This window comes from Sebastes fasciatus, chromosome 4 (assembly GCF_043250625.1).
Source record: "Sebastes fasciatus isolate fSebFas1 chromosome 4, fSebFas1.pri, whole genome shotgun sequence".
NCBI lineage: Eukaryota > Metazoa > Chordata > Actinopteri > Perciformes > Sebastidae > Sebastes > Sebastes fasciatus.
Window position 1 is genome coordinate 38,911,997 of NC_133798.1, and position 16,858 is coordinate 38,928,854.

The 16,858-nt window shown below is 44.8% G+C and overlaps 1 protein-coding gene across 1 annotated transcript in view; it reads left to right on the plus strand.

The window, feature by feature from the left end:
* The first annotated feature begins 2,629 nt into the window (after positions 1 to 2,629).
* znf469 (zinc finger protein 469) overlaps positions 2,630 to 16,858 on the plus strand; it is a 229,626-nt gene continuing 215,397 nt past the window's right edge. The window contains exon 1 of the mRNA XM_074634149.1: positions 2,630 to 2,779. The gene's annotated coding sequence lies outside the window, so the exon portion shown is untranslated. The remainder of the gene's footprint in view (positions 2,780 to 16,858) is intronic.

Genomic DNA, 16,858 nt, shown 5'->3' on the forward strand with positions numbered 1-16,858 from the left:
TCGACAAATGCACCTAAAGATTACCTATTATGCTTTTTTCCCTGTCCTTTAATGTGCAATGTGCTTTTTTGTGCATGTAAAAGATCTGTAAAGTTACAAAGCCCCGACAGAAACGCTGCTCCTGAACTGCCTGAAACGCCTTGATTGAGGTCCCGCCTTTTCTTCCGTAACGTGGTGATGTCACCAAGTAACACATTTGCATAATACATGCCTAGCGGCTAGTTCGGAATGCTCAAACAGAGCGTTTCACACGTTGCACTGCCGGTATGTGAAAAAGTGTTTTTTGAACATTAAAGCATGTAAACATGTTGTAGTAGAAACCCAAAAGACAAGTATGCACCTGAAAATGAGCATGAGAGGTCCTCTCTAATACCTTTTATTGAATTCATTCAAAGTCTTCACTACATTTATTATATGAGTCTGGACAGACATGGATATAATGTATGGATAAATACCATAGCAAGGCTGTTATTCTAGTTTCTTTTGTTTGGCTTTTTGCATATGACTTGATATATTAGTTTTTACAGCAGTAAATATCTTAATATCAGCAGTACTAATAAAATAATAGACCCTAAAGCAGGGTGATCCCAGAGGTCCTCTAAGAATATAAGGATGAAGAAATCCACTGATTTGAAACTAGAGGCATCTTCCAATGTTTCAAAGTACGTGGAATTTTCCATCCTACAATAAATCAGGATTTAGTATCCCAAGAATACTTTTACAGTTGAATTAATATTTTACTGGAAGATGTACGTCTTCCAAATCTATAAATCAGCAACCAAGACTTAAACGTTGTTATTTTCACGGAGCTCTCCTCTCAACGGAGAATGATTGTGTGAATCTTTTTTATTTATTTAATTGTTTTTACAGAGAAGCTTAACAGAACGGTGTTAAAGCAGCAGCAGGTAGAAATGTAGCACATATGATTAAAAAAAGTTATTTGTCTAAAACTGCAACTACAAGATTTCACAGACCGGAGGAAAACAAGCAGTCAGAGCTGATCTGAGGTCTGCTGTCCAGCTGCCGTCTATGAGAGCCAGCTGTCAATCACTCGTGAACTCCGACCAAACGGTGAAATTAGGCAGCACTGATCAAATATGAATCAATATTCTGTTACGTTAATGCCTATTTCTCTCCTCAGATGATCTCAGAATCATCTTGTAGTGCACGGTTTAGCTGGAACATGAGAAAGTTTGTGACCCGGCAGCCATGTTGAGATCTGTCTAGGAAATACCAAGCACCGCCCACCAGCCGGAGCACAGCCAATAGGAACGCTCTCCTTCTCTGAAATGACCTGTGATTGGTCAAAGTCTCCCGTCACGGGCTAGATGTTCTAAAGCCTGTAAACAGAGCCATGAGGAGGAGCACAAGTCTAGTTTTCTCTCAGAACTCTTGAATTACAATATGCTGAAAGGTTACTATGGATTTTTTGCACAATGATGTATTCTGCCTACTGCAGCTTTAAGTAGACCTAGCTTATCAGTTATCAATTTACAGACCAGACTTAAATAAAAGGTTCAGAAAACTAAAGAAACTGAAGAAGTACAGAGATGTAAATACTGAACAATACATTGTGTACTAATATATCTGTATCATATATATCTGCTGCTTATGTCACCTGGAATCAGCGCTCTGAGGAGGATTACATCCATCTCCACCTCCACCTCCACCTCCATCTCCATCTCCATCTCCATCTCCATCCATTCAGTTTCTTTTTAACTCAATGCTTCAAAGATGAGAGTAGATAACTCAGTAGGAACCAGCAGGGACTTCCTCAGCTCATGAGCAGCAGTAAAGAAGACTGAGAGGAGAGGAGACTGAGGGGAGAGGAGAGGAGAGGAGAGATGAGAGGAGAGATGAGAGGAGAGGAGATGAGAGAAGAGAGGAGAGATGAGAGGAGAGGAGAGGAGAGGAGAGATGAGAGAAGAGAGGAGAGATGAGAGGAGAGATGAGAGGAGAGGAGACTGAGGGGAGAGGAGAGGAGAGGAGAGGAGAGAGGAGAGGAGAGATGAGAGGAGAGATGAGAGGAGAGGAGAGGAGAGGAGAGGAGAGGAGAGAGGAGAGAGTTCTCAGAGTCCAGCTGAAGCTGTGTGGATGGGAGGTTCACTTCTCCTTCACTTCAGTTTAGGGAGCAGATGTGAGAGGAGGAGGAGAGAGAGAGGAAGAGGAGGAGAGAGAGAGGAAGAGGAGGAGAGAGAGAGGAAGAGGAGGAGGAGGAGAGAGAGAGGAAGAGGAGGAGGAGGAGGAGGAGAGAGAGAGGAAGAGGAGGAGAGAGAGAGGAAGAGGAGGAGGAGGAGAGAGAGAGAGAGGAAGGGGAGGAGGAGGAGGAGAGAGAGAGGAAGAGGAGGAGAGAGAGAGGAAGAGGAGGAGAGAGAGAGGAAGAGGAGGAGGAGGAGAGAGAGAGAGAGGAAGGGGAGGAGGAGGAGGAGAGAGAGAGGAAGAGGAGGAGAGAGAGAGGAAGAGGAGGAGGAGGAGGAGAGAGAGAGGAAGGGGAGGAGGAGGAGAGAGAGAGAGAGGAAGGGGAGGAGGAGGAGGAGAGAGAGAGGAAGAGGAGGAGAGAGAGAGGAAGAGGAGGAGGAGGAGGAGAGAGAGAGGAAGGGGAGGAGGAGGAGGAGAGAGAGAGGAAGAGGAGGAGAGAGAGAGGAAGAGGAGGAGGAGTATAGTGTGGTCCAGACAGCGGCTGCAGGACAACACGCTTCTTCCTGCTCAACAACCAGTTTGATAAAAACAAACCGGTTCGGACGTTTTTCATTGAACGCTGTTTGTTTTACCGTCGAAGGTGAGTTCACATCTCATTATCTCATTATCATCTCATTAACTCATCATCTGTCTGTCTGTTAATTGAAGCGCGCGCTACGTCGATGAACTGCAGGTGAACTTAAGACGTGATGACGTAAGGAGGAGGAGGAGGGGGGGTAACTTGTGTTGACAGAGCTGCTTCCTGATTCCTCTTCACCATGTCAGCTGAGTTTAAATGTTGTTTCATAGTATAGTATATATCATATATATATATATATGTTCCTTGAGCTAGTAAACGTGTTAATGTGCAGCATCCTCATAATAATAATAATATAGAGCTGACTATAGAAGTGATGTCTCCTGCTGGACTCCACTTCATCATGTTCTCATGCATTGAAGGTGACTCTCCTCTGGAAACCACTAAGCTGTGCAAAGCACATGAGGTATGAGGAGATTTATGTTTCTATGACTTCCAAACTAGACATGATATGATTTATTTGAAGGAGATATTATCACTATTATGTGTGTGTGTTGTTTTAATGTGTTGCAAGAAAGCCTGCCTCGGATAACAAGGAGGCCACAAACATCAAGTGTTACTCCCAGATATTAAGTGTCTGAACCAGAGAGGCATTTACACAATGAGCTCTGTGGTCTCTGTAACAGATTTTATGAGCATCAAATTGCATTATAAGTTATTGTTGAGAGCCTACTACTGTTTACTGTAAGCTGCAGGAGACTTAATGAGATCAACACCGCCAAAGCTCCATACAACCACATTCCTGGGAAGACTTTCAGACTTTTGCGGGTTGATGATGAATAGTGAGCTACATTTGCAGGAAGTGCAACTCTGACCTGGTGGTCAATACCTGGACTACAGGACCTGGTGGTCAATACCTGGTGGTCAATACCTGGACTACAGGACCTGGTGGTCAATACCTGGACTACAGGACCTGGTGGTCAATACCTGGACTACAGGACCTGGTGGTCAATACCTGGACTACAGGACCTGGTGGTCAATACCTGGACTACAGGACCTGGTGGTCAATACCTGGACTACAAGACCTGACACTGAGCATCTTTTCCCTCCACTATGTTTCATATTCTATATGTCAATTCACTGAAAAAATCCAGATCTGTGTAAATATTAGGGCTGTCAATCAATTAAAATCGCGATACACGATGGTCCATAGTTAATTGTGATTAATCGCATATTTTTTATCTTTTCAAAATGTACCTTAAAGGGACTTTATGTAAGATCAGAAATGTCTTGTTAACAGCGACACCTCTGGCCGTTAAGTCAACGAAAGTCAGCGTCCTGTTGCTGGCGCATGGAGTTTGGAGCGTTATTTAATCTCCTTCGCGACAAGCTAGTCTGACATAGTTGGTACCGATGGATTCATCAGGTTCTCTAGTTTCATATGATGCCCACTACAACCTCAGAAAGATTGTGTTAAAGAAATAAGCGGCGTTATTGTGGCGTTAACATTGACAGCCCTTGTACATATGCATCGGGGTCAGGATGATTTCAGTTTGAAAGACGTGTTGTTCTACCGGTATACTGTAGGTCAGAGACGGAAACGACTGCATCTTGCAGTGTATTTTAGTTCACACTTTGTGAGTCTTAACATGCCAGAATGGTCCTTTTGTTTTCAGAGACATTAGGGACAGAGAGAGGTCGTCCAGTTTGGACCGAGGCCGACTGATTCCATGGGAGAACGACTGCCTGTTTGTTAACGCCAGAAAGCTCTCACGTGATGAAAGGAAACTCCAGTTGGCTTTTCATTGAGCCGAAGTGTAAGTGCTCTGAGCTGAGAGAGAGGCTGATTTACTTCCTCTTATCTTTGTTATGCTTATAAATATGATTATGCCAGATGTGGCATGCAATGCAAGGCTTTGTCTGGAGCCATACATGGTTGATATCTCGGATCATGTTTTCCTTCAGGAGGTCAGCCCAGGAAAACAGGGACTCAGAGGTTTCTGGATCTGTTGAACACCGGTGTCTGACACTGCATCCCACCGTCTCTGGTTATAATCACACATTAACCTTTCAGGATTCAAGAGCGCCACTGTGTGTGTGTTTGCGTGCATACATGCGACTGACTGGCTCACAGTAATTTAAGTTTGTTTGTGTGTTTTCTGGGAGAGAGACACTTTTTATTGTGTTTTTTGAGTGTTTATGAGGCTTCATAAAGTGAGCTCCTTGCCTCCTGTTGGTATATTAGCATACAGCAGAAAGTCTCCTTGTCTGATTCTGGGGTTGTGCCGTGCACTATTAAGCACAGAGTCTCAGGCCAAAGCATTCGCTGGCTCACCTAATAACACCCGTCTGCACGAGACAGCCTGCCACCAAAGTCACGAGAGGACAAGAGACAGAAAAGCCTTATTCAGCCTTTAAAGGGACTGTTTGTAACTTCTTCCACGTATAAATCATTGCGGGTCGGTGTCTCATGCGCGCTCGCGTGTGTCTACGCTGTTCCGACTCAGACTCCAACACAAACTACAGTGAAGCACCAAAACCTCTTGGTTGTCTCTAGTGAAGCCCGTCTGTTAAACAGTGTTGGCCGCGGTCGGAGGACGCGGGGGAGACCGTAGCTTTGGTCTCCAGGACCGGAGTCTCTGCTGTACTCTGCTCCTCTGCCTGCCTTCACTCACACACCACGCTCCTTCTCTCTCTCTCTCTCCACCTCTCACGTGCATGCTGCTCACTCCACACTGCAGAAGAGTTAGTTTAGCTCTGAGAATATCTAGTGAATGTTCAGTGGACGTTTGTGCAGAAATAACTGCTGCAGCTCCTCCAGACCAACAGAGGTTTCCCGTGTCTTGTGAAGTGACGGGGCTCCGCAGAGAGAAACGTTATCGTCTCCGACCAAAACTCCGGCGTCTCCCCCGTTCCCTCCGGCCGCGGTCGGGAGGCTGAGGCAGGAAAAGCCAACACTAGGATCAGCATTGATTCATGGAGAGACCTTGGTCTGGTCAGCTAACATTACTGCCAAGCAGCTGAAATATAGAGTGATATTGTGCTTTTAGCTGACGTGTGTCTCCTCACTGTGTTGAGCGATGCTCCTTCATGTCTATTTAGAGCGAGCAGAAGCGCGAGCAACAGGACGCTGACTTCCGTTGACTTAGCGGCCACATGTGTCACTGTTAACAAGACATTTCTGATTCTTACAAACAGTCCCTTTAAACATGTGACAGCAGCATAGAGAGAGAGATGATGAGTTTTCACATTCAGCATGATTCAGCATGTATGACTCAAGTGTTTGGAGGAGATAAAGATCCTTTTTCTGACATTGCAGTGGTTTGGGGGAGTGAACAAGAGGATGTCTGGATGGAAAGATGCATTCAAACAGATTTTAATGGGTTGAAAGAATTACACAAAGAGATAGGGAAGAAGGAGGAGGACGGCTAAAGATCTACAACATGGATTTCCAGTTTCAGCCGGGCTAAAGAGTCATCTATGGCCCAACAACCATCCCACAACCTGCGTGTGTACTACTCTGATGGCAGGTGTTTGCTTAACAGTTGACAGATGTTTAGCCCAGACATACTTTCGTAAAAGCAAATCGACCGTTACTATTCTCCATCAACTTAATGCAGGGAGTCATAATCACAAATATAAGCTAGAAAATGATTTATACATCAGTTGAGGGGAATCTCATTTCCTGTGGTTAATCATAGACATGATCGATTGATGTTGTAATTTCTTTCATCTTAACACATATCTGTGGGCCAGCTCAGACTGTTTCTTCTTTTATAGGTCAATTGTTTCTTATCGCATGTGAGTGAGGAGAGTGGCGAGTGAGAGGAGAGGAGAGATGGGCAGGAGAGTGGGAGCAACAGATAAAACTGATAAATTGGGATATTCTCTAGAAGAAGGAAGTCTGGTTATATTTTTCATATATTACATTGGCCTGATATTAAGTCTTTCTGGAAATGATGTTTGAAAAAGGTAGGTCATACTATAGATTATAAGGAGTAGACCCAGCAGCTCAGAATGATCCTGGTTCTTTAAGAGAGTGTTGCATTATGGGTTGTTGTTATGGTGTAGCTTTAATGTCCCCCCCAATGCCACCTGACAGAACATTTTGAACTTTGAACTTTGTGTTGGAAGCAGAAAAAAAGGTCCAGCGTAAGGATGTGAGCGACTTTGACGAGGGCCAGATAGTGCTGGCTAGACGACCGGGTCAGAGCATCTCCAGAACTGCAGCTCTTGTGGGATGTTCCCAGTCTGCAGTGGCCAGGACCTACCAAAAGTGGTCCAAGGAAGGTGAACCGGTGAACCAGAGACAGGGTCAGACCCGAGGCTCATTGATGCACGTGGGGAGCGAAGGCTGGCCCGTGTCGTCTGATCCAATAGAAGAGCTACTGGAGCTCAAACTGCTGAAAGAGTTAACGCTGGTTCTGATAGAAAGGTGTCAGAACACACAGTGAGGAGCAGTTTGTTGGTATGGGGATCGGTCAGGGTGCCCGTGCTGACCTGATGTTATGGCTGATCGGTGTATGTGTATATATATCTATATACAGCGGGTAAAATAAGTATTGAACACGTCACCATTTTTCTCAGTAAATATATTTCCAAAGGTGCTATTGACATGCAATTTTCACCAGATGTTGGTAACAACCCAAGTAATCTATACATACAAAGAAACCAAAACAAATAAGTACAGAAATTAAGTTATGTGTAATAATGTGAAATGACACAGGGAAAAAGTATTGAACACGCTTACTGATATTTATTTAATACTTTGTACAAAAGCCTTTGTTGGTAATGACAGCTTCAAGACGCCTCCTGTATGGAGAAACTAGTCGTATGCATTGCTCAGGTGTGATTTTGGCCCATTCTTCCACACATACAGTCTTCAAATCTTGAAGGTTCCGTGGGCCTCTTCTATGAACTCTGATCTTCAGTTCTTTCCATAGATTTTCAATTGGATTCAAGTCAGGTGATTGGCTGGGCCATTTTAGCAGCTTTATTTTCTTTCTCTGAAACCAATTGAGAGTTTCCTTGGCTGTGTGTTTGGGATCATTGTCTTGCTGAAATGTCCAGCCTCGTTTCATCTTCATCATCCTGGTAGATGGCAGCAGATTTTTATCAAGAATGTCTCGGTACATTTTTCCATTCATCCTTCCTTCAATTATGTGAAGTTTGTCAGTACCGTATGCTGAAAAGCAGCCCCACACTATGATGTTCCCACCTCCAGACTTCACTGTTGGTATGGTGTTTTTAGGGTGATGTGCAGTGCCATTTGTCCTCCAAACATGGTGTGTATTATGGCATCCAAAGAGTTAATCTCATCTGACCAGACTATATTCTCCCAGTATTTCACAGGCTTGTCTAAATGTTGTGCAGCAAACTTTAAACGAGCTTCAACATGCTTTTTCTTCAGCAATGGAGTCTTGCGTGGTGAGCGTGCATACAGGCCATGGCGGTTGAGTGCATTACTTATTGATTTCTTTGAAACAATTGTACCTGCTAATTCCAGGTCTTTCTGAAGCTCTCCACAAGTGGTCCTTGGCTCTTGGACAACTCTTCTGATAATTCTTTCACTCCTCTGTCAGAAATCTTGCGAGGAGCACCTGGTCGTGGCCAGTTAATGATGAAATTATGTTCTTTCCACTTCCGGATTATGGCCCCAACAGTGCTCACTGGAACATTCAGAAGTTTAGAAATGCGTCTGTAGCCAATGTCATCAGTATGTTTTGCAACAATAAGGTTGCGAAGGTCTTGAGAGAGCTCTTTGCTTTTATCCATCATGAGATGTTTCTTGTGTGACACCTTGATCATGAGACACCTTTTTATAGGCCATCAGTTGGGACTGAACCAGTTGATATTAATTAGCACTGACAAGGGGCCGGATTGCTTTCTAATTACTGATAGATTTCAGCTGTTGTCTTGGCTTTCCATGCCTTTTTGCACCTCCCTTTCCTCATGTGTTCAATACTTTTTCACATTATTACACATAACTTAATTTCTGAACTTATTTGTTTTGGTTTCTTTGTATGTATAGATTACTTGGGTTGTTACCAACATCTGGTGAAAATTTCATGTCAATAGCGCCTTTGGAAATATATTTACTGAGAAAAATGGTGACGTGTTCAATACTTATTTTACCCGCTGTATATCTATATATAGATATATAGATATACAGTATATAGATATGTTAATATCAGTTGGTGGCAATTGCAAAATGTTTATTCATATGACATTGTTTGGGATCATCACTTTAAACTCCCAGTCAACTCTTAGGCCATGCCCGACACATGCTTCATGCGTCTCCTCCAGCCCGTCAACTCATGTCATTCTCTTTGTTTTCCTTAATGGCCTCCAGAAAGTGTGCGGCAGAACTGAGAGCAGAGAAAACTAGAAGCAGATCCTCATTAAATCTCTCACACTGAAATAAATCACATGCAGTGTTCTAGCTGGGAAACACGGGGAGGAGGAGGAGGAGGAGGATGTGATGGGAACCTCTCAGCTCAGGCTGTCTGCCGGCTGAGCCGTTTGGTGTTCGGGTCCAATCAGGGCCCGGCGCTGCTGTGTAAGACGGACGATGGCTCAGGTTATGTGCCGCGGTTATGATGCAAGTGAGGACAAGGGAGTGGAGAAAAGGCAGGGGGGCTTCACTGCCTTCCAGCTCTGACAATTATCTTTGCAATCAGCGCTGAACAAGAACCTTTTTCATTTCAAGGACCCGCCCTGCGTGCACCACTCAGCTGGACCGCGCTCAGCCCAGCAACATGAGGTGAATGTTGTCGTACCCAGCTGTGTCTTGGCTCGGCCATAGTTTTGTGCAATTAGAGAGCGAAAGACAAAATCAGGAAACACCCAAAGGCCGTGTTGTCACTGCTCAGTAACATGATGGAGTGAGTGTGGCTGGCAGTGGCCTTCAGACGGCCCACGGACAAATCTGTTGTAAACTTGAAGGATTAACTAAAACTCCAGAGCCTGCACTGAGTGAACTCACAGAAATTAACACAACATCACAGTCAGCCAAGGGCAAAAGGCAAAGTGTTGCATCAGTGAGATCGCTTTATGAGGTCCAGTGCATAACGACAGACACAGACTGTTGTTGTTAAAGCTGCATCTGTGAAGAGAATACATTTGATTGGATTGTGGGCTATCAATAGAATACAGTGCTGACTATCATAAATGAGTGGTAATGTGTTAAAGCTTTGCGGTATGGCTTAAGTGATTCCATAGGTGTTTGTGTGTGTGGTAGACTAAAGAGAGAGCATTCATTTTTGAGCCTCATTCTCCACCATCTGGTTCAGCTCCTCTCGGTCACGTGATCAGCGGGTAGAGGAGTTCGGTTACAAAACAAACACACTCACACTCACACACAGACGCATTCTTAAATGTCACATTTAAAATGTCCTGTTTTTGTGTTATTTTCTAACCATGCTTGATAGCACGCCAAACATATTCAATTTGTTTAGACTCTTTTTTTGTTAAGAAATATTGGTTGAAGCGCTTTGTTTCCTGTCTTGACTCGACAAACCTCTTAAATATCCCCTCACTACTATTCTTGTTTTCACTTATTTGTGGGATGATGATGTTGCAAAAAACTGGTTTAAATTCACAGAATTAAATCTCACAATAACACGGATACGACGAATTATGACCATTTATCATGTCATCTACCCCACACTGAGGAAGCTTTAGTCATATTCAATTTATCATACATGTTAAAGGGACTGTTTGTAACTTCTTCCAAGTATGAATCATTGTGGGTCGGTGTCCCATGCGCGCTCCCGTGTGTCTCCGCTGTTCAGACTCAGACTCCAACACAAACTACAGTGAAGCACCAAAACCTCTTGGTTGTATCTAGTGAAGCTCGTCTGTTAAACAGTGTTGGTCGCGGTCGGAGGACGCGGGGGAGATCGTAGCTTTGGTCTCCAGGACCGGAGTCTCTGCTGTACTCTGCTCCTCTGCCTGCCTTCACTCACACACCGCGCTCCTTCTCTCTCTCTCTCTCTCCCTCCACCTCTCACGTGCATGCTGCTCACTCCACACTGCAGAAGAGTTAGTTTAGCTCTGAGAATATCTAGTGAATGATCAGTGGACGTTTGTGCAGAAATAACTGCTGCAGCTCCTCCAGACCAACAGAGGTTTCCCGTGTCTTGTGAAGTGACGGGGCTCCGCAGAGAGAAACGTTATCGTCTCCGACCAAAACTCCGGCGTCTCCCCCGTTCCCTCCGGCCGCGGTCGGGAGGCTGAAGCAGGAAAAGCCAACACTAGGATCAGCATTGATTCATGGAGAGACCTTGGTCTGGTCAGCTAACATTACTGCCAAGCAGCTGAAATATAGAGTGATATTGTGCTTTTAGCTGACGTGTGTCTCCTCACTGTGTTGAGCGATGCTCCTTCATGTCTATGTAGAGCGAGCACAAGCGCCTGCAACAGGACGCTGACTTTAGTTGACTTAACGGCCACAGGTGTCGCTGTTAACAAGACATTTCTGATTCTTACAAACAGTCCCTTTTAAAGTTTGAACCTCATATTTCCAACAGTGGTACCACATGCAGCGTCTCTCATAACTCATCCTATCGTCGTCTTCTCTACTCCCCAACAGTGCTCTTTACACATGCACAAAATCAGTCAGCGATTAACAAACCGCAATTAAAGTTCTTATGGATTTATCCCAAAGTTGAATCAGAATGGGATAAATTTGTCCGTTCAGGTTGTAATTGCATTTTTAAAAAATAGGTTTCCAAAGCTGTTATTGGAGGATCAATCGCCGTCGAAGAGATGATGAAGGCAAATGTGTGTGTGAGATGAATGAGGAGTGAAGATCACTGAGCTGGCTCTCTTTGAAACATTCCTAGTTTACGATGCAGAGAGTGCTACCTGAAGATACACTGACAGAAACATGACATTGGATTCCTGAGAATGTGTGTATGTTCACTGTACTGTGTGTGTGCGTGTGTGTGTGTGTGTGCGTGTGTGTGTGTGTGTGTGTTGTAGCCGGTGACTGTCTATAATATTCTCTCTGTGTCATTTTACATAATTTGTTTCCAAAGTGAAAGTGTGTGAAAGTATTGATGGTTCCTGTGCCTGAAGTTTACAAAGTTAAAAATGGCAGATTTACCACTACTAGTGTTTAAAGCAGTGAGTCCTTGTTGTCCGACAGAAGTCAACAACACCAGGCCTTTCATTGCTAGCCACAGGCCATCGATTTTGTCGGCTGAAATGGCAAGATCTTATCACCTGCAGTTAGATAGAATAGATCTTTTATTGTCAAGTCAATTTTATTTGTATAGCCCAAAATCACAAATTTGCCTCGAGCGGCTTTACAATCTGTACAGGATATGAAACCCTCTGTCCTTTACAGTATGACCCTCTCATCGGATGAGGAAAAACTTTAACAAAAAAAACCTTTTAAGAGGGAGAAAAAAATGTTAGAAACCTCAGGAAGAGCAACAGAGGAGGGATCCTCCCTCCAGGATGGACAGATGTGAGATAGATGTTGTGTGTACAGAGTAACAACATAATGAAAATACAACATATAGACAATCCATATGACAAAAAATGAATACGTTTAATGTGAACATATGTGAAAAGGTGGATCGAGTAGGATGTCAAGCAGCTACCCGGCGATGCCAAACAGATAGAGCCAGAGCAACACGACCTCCTCTCCACGCCAAACAGATAGAGCCAGAGCAACACAACCTCCTCTCCATGCCAAACAGATAGAACCAGAGCAACACAACCTCTTCTTTACGCTAAACAGGTAGAGACAGAGCAACACGACCTTCTCTCCACACCAAACAGATAAAGTCAGAGCAACACAACCTCCTCTCCACGCCAAATAGAGCCAGATCAACACAATCTCCTCTCCACTCCAAATAGAGCCAGATCAACACAACCTCCTCTCCACGCCAAATAGAGCCAGAGCAACACGACCTCCTCTCCACGCCAAACAGATAGAGCCAGAGCATCACAACCTCCTCTCAACACCAAACAGATAGAGCCAGAGCAACACAACCTCCTCTCCATGCCAAATAGAGCCAGAGCAACACGACCTCCTCTCCACACCAAACAGATAGAGCCAGAGCAACACAACCTCTTCTTTACGCCAAACAGGTAGAGCCAGCGCAAGACAACCTCCTCTCCACGCCAAACAGATAGAGCCAGAGCAACACAACCTCCTCTCCACGCCAGATAGAGCCAGAGCAACACAACATTCTCTTCATGCCAAATAGAGCCAGAGCAACACGGATACTGTTGAGTAAATTCTGAAATGCTCCGTTACTGTGCTTGCAGTATGCATACAATTGGGACATACTACTTCTTCATCACATTACATTGCACTACTAGCTTCTCTGAAGACGGACCCTTTCATGCCGGTGTACAACATCATGCTCTGAGACAGTAGCCTCAATGGACCACAATGCATTCAAAAGATACGCTGTATTTCTGAATGTCTCACGGTTATCCTCTTTGCTTACGTCTTCACCTACTCAAACTAGAGTTAAGAAGTTCACACCCCCTCTGAGGTTTGCTGTAGAGGAAATATAAAGAATCACATTAGAAGTATAGAGGCAGGCTGAAGGAAAGTGGATATTGAATGTTTCATTACTGAGTCATTTTATTGCTCTAGCAAAGTATTCTAAGATTTCTTATTTTTATCTTTTATTTCGTATCGTATATCATGTACACGACTTCCCGTGTTGTAAACATGAGCTCACGAGTGTCATTTGAAGGCACCACTAGTCCGGCACATAAACCACAATGTTTCATTTTTACACAGCGGTAGGTGGATATAGTTACCTTTAGGACAGGGCCAGGCTGTTTCTAGTCTTTATGCTAAGCTAAACTTGGCTTTTAACTTTCAGCAATTCTAAGAAACACACATTTAATATAACTAGCATTTTAGTTTGAAGGCCAAAAACAAAATTCCTCATTTTTTTCCTGATGGATTACATATTTGCTTCAGTATTTATGTGAACTGTCTGAGTGTTTGGTGCAATGCTCTTCTGCTAATAAAAAGAGAAGGAGAAGATAAAGATTTGTTAGACTCAGAGCTTAAAAACTGGAACCGAATCAAAAACTGAACCAGCTATCACAACCCAACCCTGTGAACCCTGTGATCCATTACCATCATCTGTAATTTGAGCTTTTGACTCAGCTGAACACAACTCCTACCAAAGAGTCTCTCTGAAGAGGGAGTGTGCCTGTTGTTCACATATTGTGACTTAAAGCTGGGCGAAGCACTTTATCTTTGGCATTATTGGGCACACAAACCATAAATAATAACCTTTCAGCATGTTGTAATTCAAGTTGTGCTCCAGAGTCGGCCGTTTTCTGGAAAAGGCACAAAGAAAAGGCCTGAATTTTGAAATGAAGCCCTGGTCCTGCAGCTCTCCTCTCTCCCCTCTCTGTCCAGTACGAGTACTAGTCATTAATTTCAAACATCATCCCGATCGTGATTGTGATCCTGATGCCGTTATATAGCGGCAATTCTATGAGAACTACTCTCTTGTTTTCTTTGCAGACTTGTGGACCTGTAAAGCTCTTTGAGATGACAGATGACATACTGATTCTTGGCTCTGGCAAGCTAAAATATTGGTGAAGCGATTCAGAGATGGAGAGAAAATGTCGCTCATAATTTAGCCTTCTGCTAACTGTAGGCGCTGCGCTGCAACGCTGAACAGAAACGCTGAGCAGAAGCTCTATTAGCTGACTATTAGCAACGTTTTCTCTCCATCATTGAAGGGGCACAGAGGAGCGCTCTCTCTGAAATGACCTGTGATTGGTCAAAGTCTCCCGTCACGGGCTAGATGTTCTAAAGCCTGAAAACAGAGACATGAGGAGGAGCAGAAGTCTAGTTTTCTCTCAGAACACTTGAATTACAATATGCTGAAAGGTTGTTATTAGGGATGCACCGATACCACTTTTTTTCAGACAGAGTACAAGTACTTACATTTGGGTACTCGCTGATACCGAGTACCGATACGAGTACTTCTCTGTGCCTAAAGACCCTCGTTAACAGCCAGCTGGAGGGTGCGAGCGACACACGGCAGGCTGGGGAGTCCCGCATACGAGGCGGTGCGCAGCGACCGGCTCTAGGTCGGCTCGGAAAGGCTCGGGGCGAAGGTGCTTCCCGGGGCCGTGGACAAAGTATCACCGGGGCGGACTGTCCTCAGTGCGCCCCAACCGCGTCGTGCCCCCAGGGCGGGGCTCGGCCCATGTAAAAGGCGCCAGGGGTCTGCGGCGATGTCTGCAACCCACCTGACCCGTCTTGAAACACGGACCAAGGAGTCTAACGCACGCTCAGAGGGTGCAAGCAAAACCCCGTGGCACAATGAAAGTGAGGACCGGCGCGAGCCGCCTGAGGTGGGTTCCCGGCCTCGCGGGGTCGAGCGCACCACTGGCCCGTCTAACCTGCACCGTCGGGGAGGTGGAGCGTGAGCGCGTGCAATAGGACCCGAAAGATGGTGGAAAGGTTAACGTCACGCTGCCGTAAAGTGGTATCGGTGCCGTTGTATTGGAGCCGATTTGCGAGCATGAGTACATGAGCACAGTATCGGACCCCATACCCGATACTGGTATCGCTGCATCCCTAGTTGTTTTGGGATTTTTGCCCAGTGATGCCAAAAACATTGTGCCTACTGAAGCTTTAAGAGCAGCTCAGCTAATCATTTAGTAGTGTAGCTAGAAAAAGGAAACCTTTTTTATATTTCGGCATCGTATTTAGTTAACCCCTTTCTGTTTCTATTCTCTACACAGGTTAGCAGGATGGCATCATCGTAGTGTTGAGAGTTTCTGTGTGAACAGTAGTTGTGGGCTAATATTTAAAATGGAGGCACTCACATCTATGTGTTATGGTAAGATATGTGATCCAAGTCATTACTGACCCGGGCCTCCACTCTGAGACATGCACCCAGACCCGAGGAGTCACCGCCACTGCTGACTGAATGTATTTTGATTAGACATTAGATCTCGGTCATTACTGATCCGTCTCTCTATTAGTTCTATATATCATTTCATCTCTCTCTCTCTGCTGTGATTGCTTCCACATGTCGGGCCCCGGGCTCCACGGGCCCACACAGGGCTGGAGTATCTGTGGTGTGTGTTGGGGGGGTGTTCAGGAGACCCTATAATGGGCTTAGACAGGAGACATGGAGTCCCCATGGATGCATCAGTGGAGGGGACACAGAAGCCTGCTGATGAAGAGGTTGGTGGGATAATAACGTGAGGGTTGTTAGGGGAGGATAGAGGAGCATGCGGGGCAGATTGAGGATTTTGGGCGGACACATCCTTGGGCTTGCTTGGTGCTGATGAAAGAAATGTGGATCACGGGGATGAGCAGAACAGATGCTTCCCAGCTAGATCACCACATGTACGTGTAAACATCTGCTCCTTACACACTAGACGTATTGTAAGTGTGCGTGTTTCCAGTTAACAGTGTATACATTTGTGTTTAGCTTCTGGGAAAGGTGGATTACTCAGCGATTTAGAGTGTGTTTGATGGCACGACGTCGTTGGAGTGAATTCGGCCTTCACTCGATAGTCCTTAACAGACAGGATATGTTTCATATATCCATAATAAGCACAGGGGAGCTCTGGTTGTCAGCTCTAACCCAGGTGGAGCGTACATCTGCCCAAATGATCTGTGTCGGGGAAAAGCGCTGGAGAAAATGGGGAAAACAGCTGCGGTCGTTCGTGAACACACAGAAACCGTCTCTGCATCATTTTCCAGTGAAAAGGGCTCGCAGTCTGATCAAATGACAGACAAACTGTTTGGAAATTTACTCTGCTCGTCTCTCTGGCTGTAGCTGACCTGGCGGTGGGAAGCCAGAGGCGTCAGTGGTGAAGGAGACCCCAAAAACGTTAGAGGAGAAGGAGAACAACAGGCTTACCAGAAATCGCCATATTTTGATTTGCGGCATCCTTTCTTTGGATCAGGGAGTATTAGTTTCTTCCAAAAAATGTTGCTGACTGTTTGGACTGACTGAGCCAGTTGGACATTTCCTTTTTGTTTATGTTTCATAATTCTACATGGGTTGATGGTAAGTGTCAGAAAGGTGTAAATAACCATTACATACCCAAGCCATAATCCTAAGTCAGTGCTTTTTTTTTTTAGTTGTAATCATTTTTCTCTCTCATAATTCAGAACAT